Source organism: Tenrec ecaudatus, chromosome 10 (genome assembly GCF_050624435.1).
Source record: "Tenrec ecaudatus isolate mTenEca1 chromosome 10, mTenEca1.hap1, whole genome shotgun sequence".
Taxonomy (NCBI): domain Eukaryota; kingdom Metazoa; phylum Chordata; class Mammalia; order Afrosoricida; family Tenrecidae; genus Tenrec; species Tenrec ecaudatus.
The window spans coordinates 106,004,130-106,031,625 of NC_134539.1; positions in this window are offsets into that span (position 1 = coordinate 106,004,130).

Sequence of the window (27,496 nt, forward strand, 5' to 3'; positions counted from 1 at the left end):
GTCTCAGCCTCTCTCTCACCCTCCTGGAAGATACACTGATACCTGGAAAGGGAAGGGGGCTTGGGGGGCGGCGGCATTGGAAGCCTGTAGATAGCTGGGCGTAGGGAAATCCTGCCCGAAGGTCTCAGCTAGGCTACAGTGCCATCAAGGTTGCCTCAGAGAGCTGGCCACAGCCAATGATCCAAGGTGGTACTGTTCAGGCCTACCGAACCTCGCAGCCCACTTAAACTAGAATTCTCTTAACTGAGCTCCGGCAGGGGTGTACATCTAACTTTAAGCAGCTGAAGTGTCACTAGGTTGCACCAGCCTGCGTGATATTTAAGGCTTGCACATTTCATCTAGTTTTTAGGCCACCCCGGTGAGCCAAAGAAAAAGACCTGGTCTTGAGGGTTGACTTGTGTGCCCTCGAGCTTAAGTGTGAAGTCCTAACCCTTGGCACCTGTCCATGTGACCTTGTTGGGAAACCCAGAGGGTCTTGGAAGATGTCACCCGTGAGCCTGAGATCAGACTGGCAGAGAGGAGCTCCCAAGCCCCCTGGAGTGGTGGCTTCTAAAAAGAAGCAGCAGAAGGAAGATGGCCTGTGGTCTTGGAGTGAAGCTGCCACAGGCCAAGGAACATCTGGGGCTACACGAAGCTGGGAAAGGCTCTTGTCCAAGAGCCTGCAAGAGGCTGTGGCCCTGCCCACACCCTGGGTTCAGACGTCTCGCCTCCAGAACACGGGCCCTGTTCTCACAAATAAGCTTCTGTGGTCTGAAGCCTCCCTGCAAGCAATCAAACGACACGTGGCCTTGGGGAAATCTGCTGCACGAGACCTCTTTAAAGGGGTGAAGAGCAAGGATGTTGCTTTGAGGACCATGGGGGTCCCAACCCAAGCCATGGTCTTGTCCGTTGCGTTGTATGCAAGTGAAGGTTGGGCATTGCAGAAGGACATCACAGAAGAATGGCTGCATCTGAGTGATGGTGCCGGTGAGGATGATGGAAAGGACCCTGGACTGGCAACGGAACAAACAGCTGTCTCGGAAGAAGTACAGTCGGAATGTTCCTTTGAGGCGAGGGTGGTGAGACTTTGTCTCATGCACTTTGGACATGTCAGGAGAGACCGGTTTCTGAGAAGGGCAACGTGCTTGGTAAAGTAGAGGGGGCAGCGAAAAAGAGGAAGACCCTCAGTGGGATGTACTGACCCCGTGGCCGCAACACCGGGCTCACCCAGAAGAACAATTGTGAGAATGGTGCAGGGCTAGGCCGTGTTTTGTGGCACACTGGGCCACGAGGGGTGGCATCGCCTCCGCAGCATCTACCACCCACCCCCAGGCAGCCAGCCCTGACTGTGGCAGGTTGCTATGGCAACCCTAGGAAATGGACACAGGTATCTCCAACGTGGCAAACCTACGGGATCTGAAACCCCAAAGAGAGGCATTTTCTAGGGACCCCCCCCCAACACAGGGGGCCCATCTGTCTGTGAGGTCCTAAGAAACTCACTCTGCCTTTATAAGTGAACTTTCCCATTTATAAAATGACGATAGTAGCCGTGGGCAGTTTGCAGGCTTGTGGTGAAGAGGGAAGACAGGCAGTAGGGAAGGGAAGGCCCTTAGCACAGGGTGAGCAGTGGGCGCTCGGCTCTCTACAGTGATTCCACACAGCGGCACCCAAGGTGGCTGCTGCGCTGTGGACAGGGGCGCCTGCTGGGAGCAGCTACTTGGGATTCCCGCAGCAGCCAGCTTTGTTGATGCCTTGGTAAACGAAGGCCCATTAATTCCTTGTGAGAACAAGCCTTCGAAAAGGGCCTGGAACTTGCAGTTTCTTCTCCTGAATTAATGCTGCCTGGCGCCGCTTTATTTGAAGAATAAGACGTGTTCGCTCAACAGTGGTGAAAAATGCTTGCCGCTGTGTTTGCTCATTGCAGCGCTGGGGGTGGTCCGGACCTTCTGCTCCCTGGCCGCAAGCTTCCCACTGAGTTCCCAGCAGGGACACAACCCGATGGTGCAGGGGGGTCCCCAGCACACATCACAGATGTGAAGGGGGTACAGGTGGTGGGGAACAGGTGGTGGGGAACAGGTGGGAGGACAAGACAGGTGCCAGAGGGACCTGGTTCAGAGCCCTCCCAGGAGACAGGCACAGTAGCTCTATGAAGAGGTGTGGGGAGCTTGGGCAGCCCCTAACTCCCTGCAGGGGCAGGAACTGCTCTTGAGTGATTCCAAATCACACCTACTGCTGATGAGTCGATTTAGGATAATCAGGGAGGCAGAATGCCAGGTCTTTTTCCTGTGGTACTGCTGGATTTGAACTGCCAACCTTTAGGCTAGTAGTTGAATTCAACCTATTTGGACCACACAGAGACCCTGATGCATGGCAGACTATGTATAACAGAACAAAATGGCCTGGTTCTGCACCATCTTCATAACAGTTGATATGCGTGTTGGACTGCCAGGTCAGCGGTTTGAAACCACTAGCCACTCCTCAGGAGAAAGAGGAGGCTGTCTACCCCTGTAAAGACTTACAGTCTTGCAAAGCCACAGGGACCGTTCTATGCTGTCCTATAGAGTCAATATGAGTCAGAATCTACTCAAAGGCAATGTGTTTTGAGTTAGAGTTCTGTGCTTTGCCCCTGAATCACTTGGCTCAGGGGCAGGGACATGCAAGCCTGAACCTACACTAAGTGTATGCAAAGAATGAGGTGGTGATCTGTTTGCTGATGGAAGGGGGTCATTTCACAATGGACAATGGACATGAAGACTGCTTATTGCGAATCCTAGAAAACCAATGTTGAGTCATAGATGTTATGGCTTAAGTGACTTTAGAAAGCCTTGGTATGCGGCATGGAGTAGGGAGCCAGTGGAGAGGTCTGGGGGGCCGGCCCCAATCCCAACTACATGGACACCTGCCCCTCCCCCCAGAAGAATTTATTTTAGAGGACAGCACTGAATCTGCAGCTCCGGGAGAGGGACATGTCTAATCAGAGCACACGGGAGCAAATGAAGTGGGAGGAATTGAGAATGGAGCACACCCTGGCCCACCAAGTCTTGAGGACGATATTCCCACTCAGAGCAGTCAATCCACTGAGAAGATCACATGGCTGGCCCCACTATGAGACGCAACATCCCTTACTGACCCATAGCCCTAAAAGGGACAGCACTGGAGACACAGTGTGGGGAATCCGCCCAGTCTGATCCCACCACACCAAGGCAGGACACGGGGTGTGCATCAGAGCAGCGGGGGGTGGGGGGGAGGGGGAAGCGGAGCGGTGAGGTCCCCAGGGAGTACCAAGAATAGACTTTGGGGCCAAGGCTTGATAACCCAACAGACTCTACTGCAGAACACTCCTGAAGGCCAACAACCAGTCCTTGAATTAACTACAAGCTTTCATTCTTGTGCTGTTGTTTTTTTGTCATTGGCTTATTGTTGTTTGGTTTTGCTCTGTCTTGTTTTTGTGCATGTTATTATCTCTGCAGGTCTGTCTAGATAAAATAGGCTGGATAAACAATCTGAAGGACATTTCAGGGGGGGGGGACATTGGAGAGGGGGAGGTGGGGGAAAGGTAGTGGTGTTGAAAAACCCAGGGACAAGGGAACAACAAGTGATCCAAAGCGGTGGTGAGGAGGGTGTAGGAGACCTGGTAGGGCGTGATCAATGGTAATGTAACCAAGAGGAACTCCTGAAACTCAAATGAAGACTGAGCATGATAGTGGAACAAGAGGAAAGTAAAAGGAAAGAGAGGAAAGAGCTAGGAGGCAAAGGGCATTTATAGAGGTCTAAATAAAGGTTTGTGCATATGCAAATATATTTCTATATGAGGATGGGGAAATAGGTCTATTTGCAGATATGCATAGGTTTAGTATTAAGGTAGCAGATGTACATTGGGCCTCCATTCAAGTACCCCCTCAATGCAAGAATACTTAGTTCTATTAAACTGGCATTCTATGATGCTCACCTTCCTGACACAATCGCTGAAGACAAAACGGGTGCATAAGCAAATATGGTGAAGGAAGCTGATGGTGCCGGCTATCAAAAGATTTAGCATGTGGAGTCTTAAAGGCTTGAAGGCAAGTAAGCGGCCATCTAGCTCAGAAGCAACAAAGCCCACATGGAAGAAGCACACCAGCCTGCGTGATCATGAGGTGCCGAAGGGATCAGTTATCAGGTATCAAAGAACAAAAAAATCATTTGTCTCTCCCAGCTCAGCTCCCAGTATGCCTGAACAGGAAGGACTTCTCTAGGCAATGTGACCAACCTCGAATGAAATCCCTCAGTTCCCCACAGAGCTGCCTCAGCGAAGGCCACTCTCTATGAGTTGCGCCCATGAACACAATTTCCGGCCAGTAGAGCCGTGAATCAGCTCCTTCTAATCAGACACCCCTCAAACACAAACATACACACACTTGAGACTTTTCCATTTCCACATATCCTTCCCTGATACACTGAAACAGAAGCTACATTTTAACAAGATCCATATGTACATGTAAGAATCAGCTGGATACATAAGAATGACATGGGGATCTTGTGTATATCTGGTTCAGTGTAGCTGAACCCTGGGGCGCAGTGGGTCACAATAGATTGCAGTTCGATACCACCAGCTGTTCTCCCAGAAAAAGGTGAGGCGTTCCACTCCTGCAGAGATTTAAGATCTCGGAAACCCACAGAGGGCTGTTCTCTTCTGTCCTATAGGATCACTTACGAGTGGGAATCTACTTGATGGGAATGAGGAGGAGCAGGACATCTGGGGAGAAAATGTAAATTCTCGGCAGGGGGTCAAACCAGAACAAGCCCAGTTGAAACCCTGCATTTCAGTAGGAACCAGAGCACGAGGAAAGCTCAAACGTGGAAGACAGATAACAAGGGAAGGGAGAGGCGGCTTGGAGGATGTACAAACTGTGCAAGGAAAATAAAACAAGACAGAAACTATATCAGCCATGTGGCAGGGCAGTGGAGAGAGAGAGAGAGAGAGAGAGAGAGAGAGAGAGAGAGAGATTGTCAAATTAAAAATTAGAGTTGGGGGTGGGGGTGTAGCAACGATATCAAGAACTCTTGAAAATTAAAATTATACAGAAAGGAAAAGTTCAGCAGGAAGAGCATAAAGAGGAGGGAGGAAAGAAATCTCCCAGAAAGTAGGAAAAAAGACAAAGAAATGCAAACTTAGAATCGAATGTATAAAATGTTACAGAGCTAACAGAACAGAAAGTCTAGCATCCGAAGAACAGGAGCTGTAGACAGAGAAAACTGAACAAATCAGAGAGGAGAAATCTGTGAAGGGAGAACCTGAAAAACCGATCCCCAAACTGAGAGACCCAAGGTGAATGGAGCTACCAGGTGCCCAGCAGAGTTGATGTAAAAAAGCCCATACCAAGAATTTTTTTTAATTTAAATCATTTTATTAGGAGATCATACAACTCTTATCACAATTGTGTAAAGCACATTTGTACATTCATTTCCCTCATCATTCTCAAAACATTTGCTCTCCACTTAAGCCCCTGGCATCAGCTCCTCATTTTCCCCCCTTCACCCATTCCCCCCTCCCTCATGAGCCCTTGATAATTTATAAATTATTATTTTGTTGCACTGTCTGATGTCTCCCTTCACCCACCATCCCCCAGGGAGGAAGTACGTCTCCCAGGGGGGAGGTCACTTCTAGATCCTTGTAATCGGTTCCCCCTTTCCAACCCACCCTCCCTGTATCGCCACTCTCACCACTGGTCCTGAAGGGATCATCTGTCCTGGATTCCCTGTATTTCCAGTTCCTATCTGTACCAGTGTACATCCTCTGGTCTAGCAAGATTTGTAAGGTAGAATTGGGATCATGATAGTGGGGGTCGGGGACGAAGCATTTAGGAACTAGAGGAAAGTTGTATGTTTCATCATTGCTACATTGCACCCTGACTGGGTTGTCTCCTACCACGACCCTTCCATAAGGGGATGTTCAATTGCCTTCAGATGGGCTTTGGGTCTCCACTTCGCACTTTCCCTCATTCACAATGATATGATTTTTTGTTCTTTGGTGCCTGATAACTGATCCCTTTGGCACATGATCACGCAGGCTGGTGTGCTTCTTCCATGTGGGCTTTGTTGCTTCTGAGCTAGATGGCCGCTTACTTGCCTTCAAGCCTTTAAGACTCCACATGCTAAATCTTTTGATAGCCGGCACCATCAGCTTCCTTCACCATATTTGCTTATGCACCCGTTTTGTCTTCAGCGATTGTGTCAGGAAGGTGAGCATCATAGAATGCCAGTTTAATAGAACTAAGTATTCTTGCATTGAGGGGGTACTTGAATGGAGGCCCAATGTACATCTGCTACCTTAATACTAAACCTATGCATATCTGCAAATAGACCTATTTCCCCATCCTCATATAGAAATATATTTGCATATGCACAAACCTTTATTTAGACCTCTATAAATGCCCTTTGCCTCCTAGCTCTTTCCTCTCTTTCCTTTTACTTTCCTCTTGTTTCACTATCATGCTCAGTCTTCATTTGGGTTTCAGGAATTCCTCTTGGTTACATTACCATTGATCATGCCCTACCAGGTGGGTGGAGTCTAGCCTGGCAATCAGGTCAGAGCCAGTGAGGCCTCTGGGTAGGCATGGCTTTCTCCTGAGGATTATGGGAACCCCTGTGTACCTTCCTGGAGGTGGGACACATCCTCTTTGCTTTGTCTTCCTGCTGACAAGACACATGGAGCTATACTGATGGAACCAGAGTCCTGGAGCTGGAGGAGCCACATGGAGACCCCTGCCAGCACTGAGATGCTTCCACCACCACTGGATCCACAAGACTTCCCACCCACTGGCCTGTGCTCTTCCTGCATTTGGCGTCATTACATGCGTTGCGTGAGTTTGAAGAGGAATTTATAGACTGATATTGGACATATGGGCTAATATCAGACTTATGAACTTGATGTGGCCTGGGCTGGGATGTTTTCTCAAGATTCAATTGCTCTTGTCTAGAAAGCTCTTTCTTATACACATATGAGTGGCTCCCTAGATTCTTCTCTAGTCCCCCCGGGCTAACACAGGGACCTACATGCTTCTACCGAACCAATAACAGCTACCAGTCCTGTCTGGGCTTCCACTTCTCATGGTACCCGGTAGTGGTGCGGGCTGAAGTGTAACCCAGCTGGCTTCTTGATGTCCTTACCTTTGATGGGGGACTCAGTAGTTATGGCCCCACAATGCCTGCTTCAAGTGCTTGGCAGCGTTATCCTTTTACGTTTTTATTTCTTCCCAAACCTTAAGGGCTTATCCCAAACTGTGTCTTCCTATGGTTGTTCTAGTGGCATTCTGGGATCAAGCAGAGAGAGATATGCATGTTCAATAGCCGCCATCATAGCTGGAAGTCTCTTTAAAAAATCACAATAATATGTGTTGACTGTAGAGATGGTGGTAAGTATAGCTAAGGTAGAAGTGGGGAATGCAGTCAGCAATCATCCCTGTCCCTGGAAACTATTGTTAATATTGTGGAGGTTGATCCGTCCATGATTTCATATGTGTCAGTGATACACAAATATTGTGTATGTATAGTGATTGGGAATTAATGAATGCGTTATTTTTAGCCTGCTTTTTTCATCATTCAATATGCTATGAACACATCCAAGTCAATACATGTATTTTTAAAATAACTTTTAACGGCTCATATGAATTTATAAGAACCTTGGTGGTGTAGTGGGTTACACATGAGGCCGCTAATCTCAAGGTCAGCAGTTCAAAATTACCTACCACTCTGTGGGAGGAAAATGAGGTTTTCTGCTTCTTATAAACAGTTACAGTCAAGACCTCAGGAACAATAATGGGAATCGTAGTGCCATGAATGTAGCGGAAGGTGGGGGAAGAAGCAGGAGAAAGAGGAACCAATCACAATGATTGATGTATAGTCCTCTCTCTCCCGGTGGGGATGAACAGCAGAAATGTAGGTGAAGGGAGACAGCAGATGGTGTAAGATATGAAAATAATAATAACATAATTTATCAAGGGGTCAAGGGGTGGGGAAGGTGAGGGAGCAGATACCAAGGGCTCAAGTAGAAAGAAAATGTTTTGAAAATGATGGTGGCAACATATGTACAAATATGCTTGATGCAATGGATTGTTATCAACCTATCAGAGCCCCCAATAAAATGATTTATGAAACATTTTTCAAAAAAGAGTTGCAGTCTTGAAAACCCACAGGATTTCCATGGGGGCAGTTCTGCCCACTGCTATAGGGTTGCTGGCGTCCAAATGAGCTTGATTCAGTTTTGCTTCCTGTATGTCATCATCTATCCAGCTACTTCCTCTTAGGCTGGAACCCTAGTGTCGCAGGTGGATGAGCATTATTCACAAGGTTGGTGGTTCACATCCACCAGGCACTTGGTGTGGGAAAGATGGAGTTAATCTGCTCCCATAAAGATGTAGAATCTAGAAGACCCTAGAGAGGATCTAGGAAGAACCAACCCAATGGCCGTGAGTGTTTTTGGTTTTACTGTGGGATGTAGGCTTCATCTCTCAATCTCCTAGGAGCGAGACTAGTGAACAAGATTGCTCTTGGAGTTGTTTGCAATCCTTGATTGTTCCCTTAGACTAAACCCTCCAGATGTGGAATGACAGCCCCCAAAGTGTTGCCCTTTGGATTTTTTTCATTCTTCTTGCCCATCTGCCCTTCAGAAAGATGACCCGTGTTTGCCACCAGGATGCCAGTGACTGGTTTCTCTCTGCTTGCTGATAGAGATGTTAGATTTTCAAACCTGCCCTCTGGGTCCCTGGTTGCCACACATGGGTAAACACTCATTCCATGCAAGCCCCAAACTGGCAGTTAGATCCCACCACAAATGCCGTGGAAGAGGGGCCTGGGGACCTCAAGGTTAGAGCCTGGAAAGCCCTGCGGAGCAGCTGTGCTCTGCACACACAGGTTGCCATGTGTCAGAACGGGCTTGGCGGCAATGGACCACAACCACCATCTGATATACCCAGAGGGCTTATTACTGGTATTTCAGTTTGTGTCTTGGGCTAGGGCTGAGCCCAGGCGTCTCTTTCTATTCATTGCCAATATGCATGCTTTTATTTTCTAGCTAGACCCAACAGTGAGTGGAGGAGTTACAGCCACACTCAAATATGCAGAAATGTGGCTTTGTTAATATTTTATAACGAACCTTAGCTTGCTCCTGAGCTCTTCCCATTTCGGCTCAGTAGAAACAAAGCAGCCCTGTTTTTCCAGGTCATTTACTGCTCTGTCACTTCTGGGGTGAACTCAGTCCCTCGCTGCTCCAGGCCCTCTCTCCATCCCTTTGGGGTAAAGCCTGCTTCGTCTTAGGTTGGCAGCCTGGACCTCACTTGCTGAAAGGGAGGACTTGAAGCACTTGCTGATGAAGATCAAGGATTGCAGCCTTCAGTGTGGATTTCAACTCAATGTCAAGAAGACCCAAATCCTCACAACTGGACCAACGGGTAACTCCCTGATCAACGGAGATAGGGTTAAGGCTGTCAAGGACTTCGTCTTGCTTGCATCCACAGTCAATTCTCATAGAGGCAGGAGTCTGGAGCTCAAAGGACACATTACATTGGCTAAGTCCACTGCACAAGACCTCTTTAAAGTGTGCAAAAGCAAAAAGACTGCTTTAAAGACTAAGGCGTGCCTGATTCAAGCCCATCACTTCATATGCAAGCGAAAGAAGGACATTGCCTAAAGGAGAATGCAGAAGAATAGATGCATTTGAATTATGGGGCTGGCGAAGAATATTGAAAAGTACCACAGACTGCCAAAAGAACACACAAAGCTACCTTGGAAGAAGTCCAGCCAGCACCTTCCTGGGATGCGAGGATGGAGAGACTTTGTCTCCCATACTTTGGACATATTATCAGGAGAGACCCATCCTTGAAGAAGGGCATCATGCTTGGTAAAGCAGATGGGCAGTGAGAAAGAGGGAGAGTTTCAGCAAGATACATTGGTCCAGGCGCTGCAACCATGGGCTCAAACATGACGTCATTAGTGATGTCATGAGTGTTTCAAACGCCGCCATTCATGGTGACCAGGCCTCTGCCCAGCTTCCAGACTAAGAAAAAGAAGAAAGGCCTGGAGATCTGCTTCCAAAAATTCATCCCTGGGAACCTGTGCTTGGCAACGGCATGTTGGCCAGGATGGTGCTGGAGGATGGACGTCTTCCACGGTGCCTGTGGCCATGGGTGTGAGCAAACCAGTGATGGTGAAGGTGACGCCTAGCTGGACACCCTCTTGGTCTGTCGTCCACTGGGGGTTGCTGAGAGTCAGAAACTCCTTAGCAGGAACTCATCCCCACCATCCTCACCGCCTCCTACGAGACTTGAATGTCCTTTAGAGTGGGAAATCTGCTCTCACTGCCTACCTAGTGCCCCTCCAACTCTATGGGGTGCATTCACCAGGCTTTGATCTCTCGGCCACCTCACACCTGCGTTGTGGAGGCAGAAGGGTCTCTTAGCTGGGTATGGAGGCCTGGGATGGAGACTCCACAGGTGAGTCCCTGGGTGGGGGGTGGGGACTCTGCACCAGACCAGGGCTTCTCTGCTGCTGGAGTCTGGGCAGGATCAATACGCTGCAGTGTATATTTTACAGCTTCCTGGGGTTGCCGAGAAACCTCTCCAGACTCCTTTATTTGCTTTCTCCACCCGCGTCCGCCCCAAGGTTATGAAGCCCGATGTGCTGAGGCAGCGGGCTCGTCATTGTCAGAAATTGGCATCCGTGGAGGGAGGCTTCTGGGGGAAACAAGCACTCGCCATACAGGACAGGGTAGTTGGCAGGAGGGCGGGGGAAGGCAGGGGGCAGAGCCCTTCTTTCGTCAATGTATTATTGCCATATAAGTATATGTATGTAGGCCAATACCTCTATTTGTATTAATATATTTACATGAGCACACATGTATGCTTATACCTCTATCCATAGCTTTACTTCCTGGATCTTTTCTCAGTTTCCTTTTACCTTCCTCCTGCCCCACCATTACACTTGGCCTTCTTCTGCCTCTCAGTAATTCCTCTCAGCTAGATTGCTTGGGCTAGGGCTTGAAAGTCATTATCTGCGTGTTAGTCTGGGGAGACAAGAGAAACAAATCCAGGGAGACACTTATATGTATACAAGAAAGAGCTTTATATACAAGAGCAATTGAATATTGAGAAAACATCCCAGCCCAGTTCAGATCAAGTACAGAACTCCAATATTAGTCCATATGTCTGATACCAATCGATATAGTCCTCTTCAGACTCATGAAACACGTGAAATGATGCAGAATGCAGAAAGATCACAGGCCTGTGGGTGGAAAATCTTGTGGATCCAGTGGTGTTGCAAGCATCGCAGTGCTGGTGGGGTCTACACGTGGCTTCTCCAGCTCCAGAGGTCTGACTCTGTCAGCCTCTCTCCATGTGTCTTCTTTACAGGGATGTTCCACATGGAGTGAGGCAAGAGAGAGAGTGTGTCTCCCACCTCCAAGGAGGAGTAACGGAAGTCCCAGAATCCTCAGGAGAAGGCCATGCCCACAGGAGGCCTCATTGGCTCTGACCTGATTGACAGCCTAGACTCCTCCCCTTCACTCTGAATTCTCAAATCGACACCAGATTATGTAACTACCACAATCTGTATCCCTTACAGAAATTAAATGTATATGGTTCTGCTCCTTGAGCCCAAGGAAGTGTGGCCCAAGGATGAGCAACATGAGCATCCTTTTGGCAGCCTATTGGAAATGCAGAATTTCAGATCCCACCCCAGAGTCCACTGACCCAGAGTCTGCATTCTAGCAAGCGCTCCATGTGACACTCATGCATGTTGTGATCCCGCTTTCACAAACAAGGGAACAGAGGTGCACTGAGGACAGGGTGATTTGCCTAAGGCCACAGAAACCAGGAGTTAGTAGAGATTCGAAACCAAGTCTGTTGGCTTTAAGACCTGCCTCTTTCCCAATCCTCAGCACTGCTTCTCAGAACTCCACTGATGTTGGCCAAGGTTGGGTGGGGAGCTGCTATTGGAGAAGGAGGGTCCTCCTAGATGTGTGAGCCAGACCTGCAGAGAAGGAAAGCACAAAGTCGTCTTTATGGAGCCCATTTGAAGTCCAGGCAGCAGCATGAACAAACCAAGCAGGGAGGTGGGGAATAGTCCGTTATGTGCCTAGAAACTTCCCTAGGAGTCCTGGTGGCATAGTGGTTATATGTTGGATGGCTACCTGCAAGGTTAGCAGTTCAAAACCACCAGCTGCTGCTTGGAAGAAAGAAAAAGCTTTCTATTCTCATAAAGAGTTAAAGTCTCAGGAATCTACAGGGAAGTTCTACTTGGTCCTACAGGGTCTCCATGAGTCAGAATTGACTCAATGGCAGTGAGTTTGCTTTGGTTTCGGAAGAGCTTTTCTTGGTCCCTGTGGTGCCTTGTGCTTGGGATCTACAAGGACTCCAGGTAGGCTGTAGCAATTCAGAAAAGCTTTGACCTCTCCTTAATATGAGGCTGACCCTGGGAACCCCTGCTCAGGCTGTGGGATCAAATGACACTGAAAGGACTATGCAGGAGGCTCTGACATGGACCCTTCTGAAGGGCTCTGGTCCTTGGTCCTTGCCATGTTTGGGGGTCCATGACCCTTTCCCCTGCTGTACTATGCCCCTCAAGTGCCCACGCTCAGAGAAGGATGCATAATCCCTGGACCATGGACCCAGGTCCCCTCCCCTCTGGCCAATAACCAGTGACCCAATTGGAAGCCATATGGTGGCATTGTTCCCATCCCTTTTCTGATCTGAGAGTTGAGTCAGTCATCATCCCAAAATATAGCTGCCCAGAGAGATCTCAACGGTAAAATTGAACAGCCCTGCGTGGAAGCTCAGAGCGCCCCAACAGGGCAGGTTCACCTTAGGCAATTACAATAAGGAGTGCATGAGTTATCCACCAGCTGGGGGCTCCCGTGCTGCCCCGATGCTGGAAGTTAGGCTGCTGGTATGCAAATACGAGCAGGGTCATGGGGGCGGGGTAGATTTCAGCAAAGCTTCCAGAAGAGAATAGACTAGGAAGAAAGGCCTGGCCATCTGCCATTAGCCAATGGAAACCCTGCGGCTCACAGCAGGGCTAGAAGATGCAGACATCAAGAAGGATGGGACGGGGTACTGATATCAGCTCACCACAGGCCAGCGTTTTCTCAAAGGCAACCAACAAGAGCCACAACAAACGCATTACTGCCAGGTCCTTTCAGAGTTGGGATTGTTTTTGTTATCCAGTCTCCACCCCACCTTGGAACTGGACATATTTATTTCTGAATCTGGTTAATCTGGCGAGGGCCAACAGCTTAGCCAATCATTTATGAGAACAAAAAAAACCTGGCATCTGGAGGGGCCAGGTCTGCCCTAGGAGCCCTGGTGGCACAGCAGTTCAAGCACTCTGCTGCTAACCCAAAGGTTGGCATTTCAAACCCACCAATCTCTCCATAGGAGAAGCATGTGGCAGTCTGCGCTCATGAAGATTTACAGCTTTAGACCCTATGGGGAAGGTTGTCTCTGTCTATAGAATCATGAGTTGTATAGGAGTGTTGGTGTGGACAGATGCGACAGTTTGTTTCTTAAAGACTATAGTCTCCATTGAGCAGTTCTACTCTGTCCTTCAGGGTTGCTGTGAGTCAGAATCTACTTGATGGCAGTGGACTTGGGTCCGTGGCCATATCATAGGTAAACAAGAGGGTATCCATGAGTCTAAGTCCTCTCAGAAAGGACATTGCTTTGTGGTCAGCCATTTCCCAGGTGGGATTTTATTTTATTTTTAAAAACATTTTATTAGGGGCTCATACAACTCTTATCACAATCCACACATATACATACATCAATTGTATAAAGCACATCTGTACATTCTTTGCCCTAATCACTCTCAAAGCATTTGCTCTCCACTTAAGCCCTCTGCATCAGGTCCTCTTTTCCCCCCCTCCTTCATGAGCCCTTGATAATCCACAGATTGTTATTTTGTCATATCTTGCCCTATCCGGAGTCTCCCTTCCCCCCCTTCTCTGCCGTCCATCTCCCAGGGAGGAGGTCACATGTGGATCCTTTTAATCAGTTCCCCATTTCCAACCCACTCACCCTCCATTCTCCCAGCCTCACCCCTCACACCCCTGGTCCTGAAGGTATCGTCCACCCTGGATTCCCTGTGCCTCCAGCTCCCATATGCACCAGTGTACAATCTCTGCCCTATCCAGTCCTGCAAGGTAGAATTCGGATCATGGTAGTTGGGGGGAGGAAGCATCCAGGATCTGGGGGAAAGCTGTGTTCTTCATCGGTACTATATCACACCCTGACTCACCCGTCTCTTCTCCTAAACCCCTCTGTGAGGGGATCTCCAGTGGTCGACACTTGGGCCTCGGGTCTCAACTCTGCACTTCCCCCTTCATTCACTATGGTATATGTATACATACACACACACACACACACACACACACACACACACATGATGCCTTATACCTGGTCCCTTTGGCACCTCGTGATCGCACCGGCTGGTGTGCTTATTCCATGTGGGCTTTATTGCTTTTGAGCTAGATGGCCGCTTGTTCACCTTCAAGCCTTTAAGACCCCAGACACTATCTCTTTCGATAGCCGGGCGCCATCAGCTTTCTTCGCCACATTTGCTTATGCACCCATTTGTCTTTGGCGATCGTATCATGGAGGTGTGCAGCCAATGATATGATTTTTGGTTCTTTGATGCCTGATAACTGATCCCTTTGGGACCACACGATCACACAGGTTGGTGTGTTCTTCCATGTGGACTTTGTTGCTTCTGAGCTAGATGGACGCTTGTTTATATTCAAGCCTTTAAGACCCCAGTCACTATCTCTTTTGATAGCTGGGCACCATCAGCTTTCTTCACATTTACTTGTTCACCGCTTTGGCTTCAGCAGTTGTGTCGGGAGAGTGAGCATCATAGAGTGCAAATTTAATAAAAGAAAGTATTCATGCACTGAGGGAGTGCTTGAGTAGAGGCCCAAGGTCCTTCCGCCACCTTAATACTAAACCTATAAATATGGACACATAGATCTATTTCCCCATCCTCATATATATATTTGCATGTACATGTCTTTGTCTAGACCTCCATAAATGCCCCTTGACTCCCAGCTCCTTCCTCCATCTCCCTTGACTTTCCTCCTGCCCCACTACCATGCTCTGTCTCCAGGTGGGGTTTTATTAAACTGCAGCTGTTTTCCAAGAACCCAGGACTCAGGTCAAGTCCAACATTGGCACACCAACATTCCTATACAAGGTCAGTGGGTTAGAAGGGGCCAAGGTCACGATATTCCTTTGAAGTTGCAATTCCATGGAAAGTGCATTGTTGTGCTTGGATTGTATGAACAGGAGAAGGAGCTTGGAAACGTCTGTGGGCAAACATTCCATTAACTTTTCACTCCATTTCCCCCGTGTAGCCCATCTTGAAACCCCCTTGTTTTCATGAGGATCAATAAGAAGGCCAACTTTTCTAAGGATGCTCTTGTCTACATGGAGAGTAGAATGTGCCCAGGTCCTGAGGGTTGGGAGCAGCCTAGGGACCTGGAGGACCAGTCTGCCCCCCTGGTGGCTGGAGAGCACAGGGCAAGGCTGCAGGCTGCCAGAGGCCAAATTGGGAGGAAGGCCAGGCTGAGTAATTTGAACTTTTTATCCTGAGAGACAGAGGTCACGGAGGGCTTTCCTGTGTGACCGGGGAGATGGGCATTCATTTGATCATTGACTCACCATACTGAAAGGGTCCAAAGCAAAGTTCGTAATCTCCCCCAGCCCCTCAGTGTTCTCCCCACCAGTTCAGCAACATAGCGAGTGTCTCTGCCACCCACCCAGAAACCTAGTGCCGAACCCGGGCCATCCAGGACTCTTCGATCTCCCTTCACACTTCTCTCACACTCACTACTCTCCTTCTCTACATCGCCCCCCCCCCCCCCCATCTCCTAGATCAAGTAGCACTTTGTGTTCCTTACATAATCTGGTGTCAATTTACAAAGGGGTGGAGTCTAACCTGTCAATCAGGTTGCAACATCATGACCTCATTTGGAGGCGCAAAGAGATAAATAGCTCCCTGGAAGATAGACTGACTCTCTCTGCTACCCATTCCTGTTGACAAGCCACATGGAGCAGCGCTGAGCCCTGCAGCTGAAGGAGCCACGTGGAGACCTACGCCAGCGCTGAGATGTTTCTACCGCTACTGTTTCCACAAGACTTTCTACCTAGTGGCCTGTGATCTTCCCGCACTCAGCATCATTGCATGTGTTGTGTATCTGAAGAGAAATTTACAGACTGGTATTGGACATACAGGCTAATATTGGACTTAAGGACTTGATCGGGACTGGGTTGGGATGTTTTCTTAATATACAGTTACTTTTTATATAAGGCTCTTTCTTATACACATATGAATGTCTATGAATTTGTTTCTCTAGTCTTCCCAGACTAACCCACGCTTCCTCTCTCCCTGGCCAAAAGAAAGGCTTGGTGGGTACTTATTTCACGAGCCAGGATAAGTTGTTCTAAAGCTTACCTAGTGCAGTAGTGGTCCAGGGGTAGACTCCTCACCTTCCATGGTGTGTGTGTGCGTGTGTGTGATATGCTTCAATTTCTGGTCCAAGGGCCTCAAGGGCAGCCACTGTCTGTCTGTCTACGGAGGCTTGGGTGTGGCTTATGAGGCAGAAAAGATTTCAGTCGATGGAGCTTCCAGACTAAGATGGTCTAAGAAGAAAGGTCCTTGTGACCTACTTATGAAAATCAGCCAATGGAAAATCCAGTGGGTTCCACTGGTGCTATTCACAATAGGCCACGAGGATAGTATGGGGCTAGGCAGCATTGCAAATGGTGCCCTCTTGACTCGTGGGCCAACTGGACAGGAGCAAACAGCAGTGTTCTCTCGGACACAGGCTGAGGGACGTACCAATATGACAGCTTCTTGCAAGGTGACGGCTGCTTTCTGGAAGATTCTCCTCCCTGCTAGTCACCTCCCCTGCCTCTTCATCTTTCCCTTTTTTGGCTTAAATGCTTATGAGACCATCCAGGATAATTAAGAGAGAGGAATTTTATGTTGTTTATGGACCTTTGAGCAAAGATTTTAATTAACCTACCTTGCTTTAAACCTTTAAAAGTTCATTCCTCTGGGCTGACCAGTTGATAATGGAATTAATGCTTCTGGGTAGAGTGGGGAGAAGGAGGCTCTGACCAGGAGGGTCTAGTGATTAACCCTTCCCCAGATGGATAGGCTTTATCTCAACAAAGTGAACGCATCCCAGTCTGAGCTGTTTCTCAAGAGAATAAGCTGCCTGGTGTCATGGCGAGAATCCAGTCATTTGAAGTATGCTAGCAGGTTCCGTGGAACCCTGTTGGTATAGGGATTACATCTGGGACTGTGATCCACATGGTTGGCAGTTCAAACCACCGGCAGCTCCATTGGAGAAAGATTGGGCTTTCTACTCTCACCAACAGATACTGTCTCGGGAGCCCATAGCGGGATCACTGAGTCAGCGAGAGCAGGTTCTAGACAAGTTTCTAGTCGGGAAGCTGAAGGCATGAGTTAGTTATCACCTCACTAATCAGACCTAGCCTCTAGGGACATTCCTTCTCTCCCACGCCATGCTGCAGGGGGGGGGGGCAGGGAACTTCAGATCTGAGGTTTGGGGCTGGTCCTGCATCCATCCTTGATAGAGAAGGTACAAATGAATGGAGCCTGTGGTGTTAGCTGCCATCCAAAAACCTCCCAACTCATGGTCATTCCACTCTCTGGCCCCGGGCCATCTCCAGGATGGCTTGCATGGTCTTGGGTGGTTTTTCAGGAGTAGATAGATGGCCAGGACTTTCTTCCTCATTCACCTTCATCTAGAAATTCAACAGAACCTGTTTAGCATCACAGTGGCATGCAAGCGTCCACTGACAGACACGTGGTGTTTGTGCCTGAGGGACTAATGCCAGGAACTGAACCTGGGTCTCCTGCACGAAAGTTGGACATTCTCCCATTGAACCACCCTCTGCCTCCCATGGAGGCATAGCCCTTCAAAAAACATCCTTCCTTCTAGGCTCAGTTGAAGTTGTAGCATAGCAAATGTCCTGTAGGTGCAGACACCGCCCCATTAGTTCCAACAGGACTATTGGCCACTGTGAGACCTGTCTTTGTAGACTCAAAATTGGTCTTCACTAAGAAGCCAGCCACCCTGCAGGTGAGGCTCCCTAGGCAGGCAGGCACTAGACACCTTTCAGAAAAGCCCTCCTGAAGCACAGCCCTGGCTCCTCCCAGATACCAACAGGCCATTTTGTTCAGATGAGGATTTAGATGGGACAAGTCATTATCTTGAATTTTGGGAGAATGCATTAGTGTTATTGCTTTTAGCTAACAGCACTGTGCATTTATTATGGAATAAGTGTGAACCTCAGCTACCCATTTGAATGGCCTAGATTGGTGAGCAATCTCTATGTGTGAGGCTGGGTTCTCTAGAGAAGCAAAACCAAGGATTCTTAGATATTTCTGCAGAGAAAGAAAATCTATATCAACAAAGTGGCCCAGAGAGTTGTAGGAGCAGCCCAATCCAAGTACAGGCAGGCTCCTAGTTTATGGGTCAGGTGGTAGGCTGGAGGCTTCTCCTGACTCAAGCAGCTGTGGGTGTGATGGGCTGGTGGTGACTGCAGAGGGAAGTGAATCTAAGGTTGGCAGGTCAGCTGGCAGGCCACTCAAGAGTCTCAGGATAGGCAGGCATTATGGCGAGCCACTGACTCAAGTCTAAAGGACTCGAGTTTTATGAGCCAGAAGCAGAATCCAGAGCCAGCAGAGAGCAAGTAAGTTTCCCACACTTCTAGAGGAAGTCGGCCATAGTCTAAGTAAACTTTCTTTCGAGTGCATCATGACTCTGACCCGAGTAAAGGGATTGGGCTTCACCCTAGTGGAATATAAAGGCCAGTCTACCAAAAGAAGTACAGCAAAGGCTCTTAACCGTGTGGATAATAACAAATGTTCCCCTTGAGGATAATGAGAATTCCAGAATATTTCATCGTGCTCATGCAGGGTTTGTATGCAGATCAAGAGACAGGTGGGCAAACAGAACAAAGGCGGATACTGGGGTGTTAAAATCAGGAGAGGTTTGCATGAGGGCTGTGCCCTCTCACCACACTTACTCAATCTGTAAACCGAGCAAATAATCAGAGAAGCTGGGTTCTATGAAGAGAAGTGCGGCATAAGGATGGGAGGAAGGTTTCCTGACAACCTTCCATCTCCCTCGTGATATCGTGGTTACTCACTGGGCTTTCATCCACAAGGTCAGCAGTTCAGAATCACCAGCAGCTCCACGGGAGAAAGAGCTTTCTACTCCCGTGAACAGTTGCAGTCTCAGAAAGTCACAGGAGCAGTTCTACTCTGTCCTGTAGGGTCAATGTTAGCTAGGACTAAGGTGTGCCTGAGCCAGGCCATGGCATTTTCAATCCCCTCCTGTGCATGGGAAAGTTGGACATTGAATAGGGAAGACCTCAGAAGAATTGATGTCCTTGAACTATCATGAAGTATATTGAAAGTACCATGGACTGCCCAGAGAACTGACAAATCTGTCTGGGAAGGGGCACGGCCAGAATGCTCCTTAGAGGCCAGATGACAAGACTTTGTCTCACGTATGTTGCACATGCTGTTAGGAGAGACCAGCCCCTGGAGAGGGACATCCTGTTTGGAAAAGTAGAGGGACATCAAGAAAGAGGCAGGCCCTCAAGGAGATGATGGACACAGTGGCTGCCGCAGGGGGCTCAAATGTAACAAGTGTGTGGGCGGCTCAGGACCCGGCAGTGTTTTTGCTGCTGCACACGGGGTCTTTATGAGTCAGAACTGACCCAGTAGCTCCTGGCAGCAACAACGCCACCCTCGTCTCCTTAACATCGTCGGCCTAAGCACAGCAGATCTGCTCACGGAGTTGATGTTCAGTGAAGTCACATCCCGGAGGATGACTAGCCCCTGACTGCCACATCACTGAGAACCCTGACCCAGCCAACACCTAACTATCGCACGCTGCAAATCCCAGCCACATGCAATGTATTCACTTATGCAGAGAAAACAGCAATATTGCTTTAGGTAGCTATGTTAGGCCGGGTTTTCTAGAGAAACAAATCTGGTGACTCGCAATTATGTATAAGGAGGAGCTTTATATCAAGAAGTAATTGCATATCAAGAAGGCATCCAGCCCAGTTCAGTCCAACTTGAGTCCATAAGTCAGATGCTAGTCCATGCCGGTGACACAGAATGGTGAACTGGGAAGCTGGGAGATCACAGGCCGGTGGGTGCCGAGCCTTGTGGATCCAAAGTCAGTGGAAATACGGCTCAGTGTTGGTGACAGTCTCAGCAAGCAGGAAGGTGAAGTTACAGAGAGAGAGAGGGAGAGGTTCCCGGGTTTCCTGCTTATAAGAAGGCCATACCCACAAGAAGGCATCATCAGGTTGGATTTGACCCCTACACTTTTTCTAAAGAGGGGAGTGGTCAGCTCCTGGTCCTGCTGAGAGGAACGGGTCTTGAAATTGACAAGGAGTGGGTCAATTCCACAGAGGGGTAGGGGGGCCTCGCTACTATCAAGAAGGGTTTGGAGTAGAATGCATGTGGGGGATCAACTCGGTGAAATTATTTGCTGGTTTTCATCCTCGGAGGTAGATTTTCCTGGGAGATAAGGCCAATGCATCTTCTGAGAGGTATGCATTGAGTGCTGACCTCCTTATTGGCCAAGGGAAGTTTGGAGGTGCCACATTTCCAAACAGGGTTCCCAGTCCTCTGCCCGTGGTCAGCCCCCAGCCGTGCCCACAACAGCCTTTATTTTGGCCTCAGAATAAGCTTCTCACTGAGCACTGATCTTGGCCACAGACTGAACTCTGATCTTGACCATTGTGGCAGTTACATAACCTCCTGTCAACTTGCAAAGAGGGGTGGAGCCTAGGCTGTCAATCAGGTCACAGCCAATGAGGCCTCTGGGTGGACATGGCTGTCTCCTGAGGATTCTGGGAACTCCTATCTTCCTCCCTGGAGGTGGGACACACACTCTCCCGTTAAGACATTCCTGTTGACAAGCCACATGGAGCTACACTGATGGAGCCAGAGCCCTGGAGCTGGAGGAGCCATGTGGAGATCCATGCCAGCACTCAGATGCTTCCACACTGCCGGATCCACAAGACTTTCCACCCACTGGCCTGTCCTCTTCCTGCATTCTGCATCATTGCATGTGTTCATGAGTCTGAAGAGGAATTTACAGACTGGTATCAGACATATGGAATAATATTGGATTTAGGGACTTGATCTGGACCAGGCTGGGGTGTTTTCTCCAGGTACAATTGCTCTTTGTGTAACGCTCTCTCTTCACACACACAAGTGATTCTGGATTTGTTTCTGTGGTCCAGCTCTTGACTTCCCTAAATCCTGGCTGCTGTCACAGACCAAATTTCGCTCTCGCTCCCTCCCAAGGCAGAGCCCCTGGTAAAGGTGGGGTCCATTGAATCTCACCCAGAGGAGGTAAGAGAGGGTTGTGATTGTGGGGGGTGGTGGATGCAGCATCCTCCCCACTGCGGAGACCCACATCCTCTATGGTGCTCTCTAAGGAGATGCTGGGGCGCACGGGGTTGGGCGAGAGAAGGCCGTGCTAGCTCTGCCGAGGAAGGCTGATTAATGTGCATTGTGCTCCCCTCATTTCCCCAGCCTGCTCCAGATCATTGCTTCTCTGATTAATTTCTCAGAGCAAAGCAGCCAGCACTTAGGGGGAGATTGAATGGAAGATCCCAGAGGCCGCTCCCAGAGCCTCCCCTCAGGTCTCTCCCGAAGGCTGGCTGTATCAACGTGTCCCAGCGGCCAGGAGGCTGAGGTCCATAGTCAGGCCAGAAATGAGTGCCTCCAGGGTGACGGGCTTGCTGGTGCTATGGGGACAACTTTACCCTAGAGGTGGCTCGAGAGAGTGACATCTGACCGAAGAGCAACTGACATTGATTAATCATGTGTCAGTCTGTGAAAGTGTCCCAGTCCCCCGCCGTGATCATCACCACCCACACGCCACAAATGTCCTCCCATCGAGTCAACGCTGAGTCATAGTGACTCCGTAGGACAGGCTGGAACCGCCTCTGTGAGTGTCTGGGACTGTATCGCTTTACGGGAGGAGAAAGTAGTTTCTAACTGCCGACCTTGGGATCGCAGCCCTGCGTGTAACCACTGTGCCACCTGGACTTCCCTTGTCATCAGCGCCATCATCGATTGCCGTCATTAGCATCGCTGTCCATGCACCAGGCACAAGGGGGGGAAACGCTTTAGTTGAGTCACTTCATTTCATCCTGCAAGAATCTTCTGAGGGGGGAGGGTTAAAAAAATTTAAAAAGAAAAAAAGAAAGAATCTTCTGAGATGCGTCTCCAAATTTATAGGGAAGAGCAACAGGCAGGAAGAACTTGTCCAAGATCATTCCCAAGCTGTGGAGTAAAGCCGGGTCTCTACATTTTGGATCACTCCAGGATTTGATCACATTAAAGAGAGTGACATATGTGGTGTACATCAGTCTCATCCGGACAGGTGAGCCCTCCCCTCCGTTAAGTTCAGGAAGCACCGAGGGGAGGTCTGCGGCTCCTAGGAGAGCTGCCAGGAGACAGAAGCGCATGGCCTTGAAGTGGGAAACAGCCACCCTCCGTCAAGGAACAAAAGGAGGCCACTGGATCCCAGAGCTGAGCAGCTGAAGGGACAGGAAGAGCTGAAGGTGGCAGGGGTAAGCAGAGATTAGATCTCCCCACCCACTGGAGCACAGCAAGGGCTCTGGATTGTATTCAGAGAACAAGGAGATTCATGGAAGATTGTAGGCCTTTCAAGGGCAAGGGAGGGAGCAAACTCCTTGAGAAGATGAAGACAGATGAAGCCCAGGACCCGCTGGGCTCTCATAGGAGCAGGGAGGGGACTCCCACCCATGGACTGAGCGTCCTCACTGGGAGGGAGAGGCCTTGCAGGGTGATAGGTATGACACTGGCAACAGGAAGGAACTTCTGTGCCCAGAAGCGGTGTCATCCTCGGGCGGAAGCCAAGGAAGAGGGAGCAGCTTCCTGAGGGAGTGACAGAGTGAACCAAAGGGGGAAACATGGCTGGTTGACCCCACCCTGCGGGGCTGAGCCTACATTTGGATTTTGAGAGCATGGATTTTTTTTAAATCAAGTGTCACTCATCAGTTCGTCTAAAGAGATTTTTTTCTCAGCAAGAGGTAGCTGGGCTGGTGCAGGCAGATCGGAGCCCCGGTGGCGTGGTAGTTACGCGTTGAGGTGTGATCCACAAGGTCCACAGTTCAAATCAACCAGCTGCTCTGTGGGAGAAAGACAGGGCTTTCAACTCACATGAACAGTTATGGAGGTATAGTCTTGGAAACTCACGATGGGCATTTTACCCTGTCCCGTGGGCTTGCTGTGAGTCGGCGGCCGACTCGATGGCACAGAGTTTGGTGTGGGTTTGGTGCAGGCAGACAGAATGGAGATCACTGGGCTGTACCAAGTGGGGTTTTGCCAGGTGAATTCAGTTAGGGTAGAGCTTCAAGGATGTGCGGGCCTTCCCTAAGGAGGCATGATTTGTTAGTTATAGAGTCTGGGGCTGGGGATCAAGGCCATGTTGTCTGTGTGTGCAGGGGCACGTGAAAGATAGGCATTTCGGAGTGAATCCAGCCCTGGCTCTGGTTCTTCCTTTCTTGGGTTTGCGCTCTCACTGAACATTCATCTATTTCTACACGTTCCTTTTCCCACTTCACGTCGTCCCATCTATCTGAGTAAGAGTGAAAAATACATGAGCTTGTCCAGAATAGCTCTCTGAGCACCCACATCTATTTTTAACATCAAAACATGCTCTGAACTTTCAGATGAGAGGGCCATTTAATATCCATCGTTTAAGAAAAGATCTGGAGGGTGGTAGGGTGGGGGAGGGAGGGGTGAGGAGGAACTGATATCAAGGGGCTCAAGTAAAAAGCAACAGCATCTGGCATCTCTACACGTTCACTTGACACGATTGAAAGATTTGTGGGTTGTTATAATATCTGTAAGAGCCCCCAATACAATGATTTTTAAAAAGGCAGAGAATGGCAGCCACATACAAAATAAATAAATAAAATCAAGAAAACATAACTCTACTCATATCTACGGATGCTTTCTTTCATTCATTTCTCAGACGGCCGATGTCCTGCAGAGTAGGTTGGGCCTTTTTTGAGGGAACATGGAATTCCATTCTGGGGTGGCACGGATGGACCTTTATTCTTGATCTTCTCCTGGATAACAGTATGTTAGAGTTTATGAATGACTAATAAAGTGGATTTCAAGATTGTATTGTCTAGCTTCTAATAAGTAAACACGGACAAAATTTACAAAAAATGAGAAAAGATCTAATAAAGAGCTTGACATTTGGAGGCATTTATTTGCCTAACTAGATGTGAAAACATTCCTGTTTTCTAAGATTTGACCAATGCACAGCAAGTAAAGTGAAATGTCTAAACATGATCCCAGGGTCACTGATTATTTTTTCCTCCCTTCCCCCACCAAGGGTCATTGATTATGAATGCAGGATCTAGGGCAATAGCAAAGGGAGCGAGTTCATTCACATAGTGTGGGAGAGCCACCTCTCAACTGGACACAACTTGTCCTTTTTTGGTCTCATGACCACGTCTCTCTAGCTGTGTCCTGTTGGTGGACTTCCCGCGGCCATAAAGGAGTCATGTGTGGGGAGGTTACATTTGGCAGTACGGATAATTGCCGTCATCACCAGGCATGGCTCGTTGATCAAAAATACCAAGGAGTAAAAGACAGCAAACTTATCTGGGGCTCTGAATGGAATGTCCCAACCACACCGTTTTCATCCCTGACAAGGAGGAGTCCACTCACTGGGAGGTGCCAGCTCGTAGAGGCCTGAGGCCTGCTTTTCCCTCACCCCCTTCAATGAATACCTGCAGCAATTCCATCAGAGATGGCTGTAGAGCACGCTTCTACCCCGGAACCACGTGTCATCATGAGTTGCATGCAAGGGAACAGATTTGGTTTGGGTTACAGATCCATATATGGATCGACTTCAGCACCAGTGATTGCAACAAACTGCAATCCCACAACCCTATTCAGCCAGAGTCTTGGGACAAAGTGGTTTTCACATGTGTAAGCCACATGTCTTATGCAAGCCCATTTAGACGGTCTCCTCCACAGGCAGCCAGTGTTCCCCCTTGATGTCCTTATTTCCAATCTTACGTATGCCTATAGACGCATGCACCTACTGCTCCATTAACAACCATCTCATTATCATTTTGCATTTGTGGCAACAGTACGCAAATCTACTGTTCTATATCTTGTGCACGAACAGCATGCACCCAGCGGAAACTAACACCAAGGTGTGAGGTTCGAGTAAGAGCTGGGAGGGTTAAGGTTCTGTGCAATCGTGGCTAGGCCCAGCTTTCCCTTGGTTTTGCAGGATGTAGTGACGTTATCTGGCAGATGGGTAACAATGGCGGTTATTCTCCATTTTCACATCATACCAGTTTTTGCATCATTGACGTGGGAACTTACCTGTGTCAGTAAGTGAAGAAACTCATTGCCATTGAGTTAATCCTGGCTCATGGCAACCTTTTAGGACAGAATAGAATTGCCCCTTTGGGTTTCTGAGATTAAAAAAAAATCTATTCAGCAGCAGACAGCCTCATTTTCCTCCCTTGGAGTAGCTGGTGGGTTTGAACTGCTGACCTTTAGGTTAATAGCTCAAAATGCAGTCCACTATGTGAAGAGTGGGTGTATACAGACATAGGTGCTAAAGTGGTACTAACAGTTGGTTACCAGACTCCTGGGAGTTTGATGGTGCAAAGGCACCTACCAGTGCTGCAAAGGAAAGGCCTGGTGATTTCCCTGTGCAAGATAACAGTTACTGGAACTCCTACGCTACAGAGCACAATTCTACCCAGAAACCATGGGTGATCATGAGTTGGACGCAAGGGCAACAGATTTGGCTTGGGCTACATATGCATATATGGATCTACGTTAGCACAAGTGATTTCCTACTGAGTTATTTTTCAATTTAATTTTACCAAATAGTTGATCTCTGACATCCTTTTAACGTAGCAGTAGACGGGTGGCTGGATAAACGATGGCACAGTGATATGTTGTCATTAGGTGCCATTGAGTTAGTTTCAACTCATTGAGAATGAAAGTAGAATAGAATGAAATATGACCTGGTCCTTGGACATTTTCATAACCATTACTGTGCTAGAGCCTGTTGCTAATTCTTCTTGTTGAGTGGCTTGCAGTTGTATACTTTCTCCCTGAAGTTTTCCCACTTTATTATTATTGTTATTGTTTGTCATTTCAAGCCAGGCTACAGTAATCATTGCTCCATGTCTATCTTTGTGTGCATATGTTTTCAGAAGTGAAATTATTGGTGTACATTTAAAACATTGGCGGATAATGGTTAATGACTTCCAAAACAAACCCCCGAATTTACACTGCCTTCAGAACGTATCTGAAAGCCTACCTTTTGCTATTTCCTTGCTAATAGTTGCATCAATCATTTTAATTTTTTGCCAATATAGGAAGTGAAAAAATCATATTTCATTATTGCTTTAATGTCCATTTCCCTGATTACTAGTGGGAGCAGAGTATTTTCCCATGTGACTATTGGCATGTGTATCTTTCTTCTGTGAACTCCCTATTAAGATCACTTGCCCGATTTTTATTGTGTTGTGTGGCTTTTCTTATTGACTTGTGCAAGGTCTTGATATAAATATTATGGATAAAATATTTACGTGTTACATGTACATCAAATGATGTCTTTTAATCTGTTGTTGGTATTTTAACTTTGTATTTAAGGTGGGTTTTTTTTTTCAGCAGAAGTGGTGCAAAATTCTATGAAGATTAACTCTATCAATCCTTTAGTATACAGTTTCTGGGCTATGCATTTTATTTTAGAAAGACCTAGCCATTCAACACAAAGATGGTAACAATTACCACATAGTATAACGTCAACTTTTCAGTCTCTTCCTTTTGATTTTTAACATTTACCTCAAAAAAATCCTTCTAGAATTTATTTTTGTATGGCAAGGATTATATATCTAATTCAAATTTTAAGACATGGATATATAGTTGTCTTCAAACGATTTATTGAATTTAATTTTTCCTAGAGATATGGAATGCTGCCTTAATCACAAACAATAATTTTCAGCAATTATGAATACATACATTAAATACCGACTACTTAGTACAATTTCTATTATTATTGTTTTCATCATAGGTGAAATTGCCATATGTACATGTTACTGTGGACTCTCTCCTATTCCTGCAATTCATGTATCTAGTCCTGCATTGATATCATTTCAAGACCAAATTATTTTATCCTTTGCATTTTTTGTTGAAATCATAGGTTCAGTAATGAAAGACATTTTGAATGGAATGGAAAAAAATTAACCTAATTTTAGAAAAAATTCTGTAATAGGGATTTTGATATGAGCCCATTGGCATAACGGTTACATGTTGGGCTGCTAGCTGAAGAGTCAGCAGTTCGAAACCGCCAGCCACTCCATGGGAGAAAGATGAGGCTTTCTACTTCCCTAAAGGTTTACAC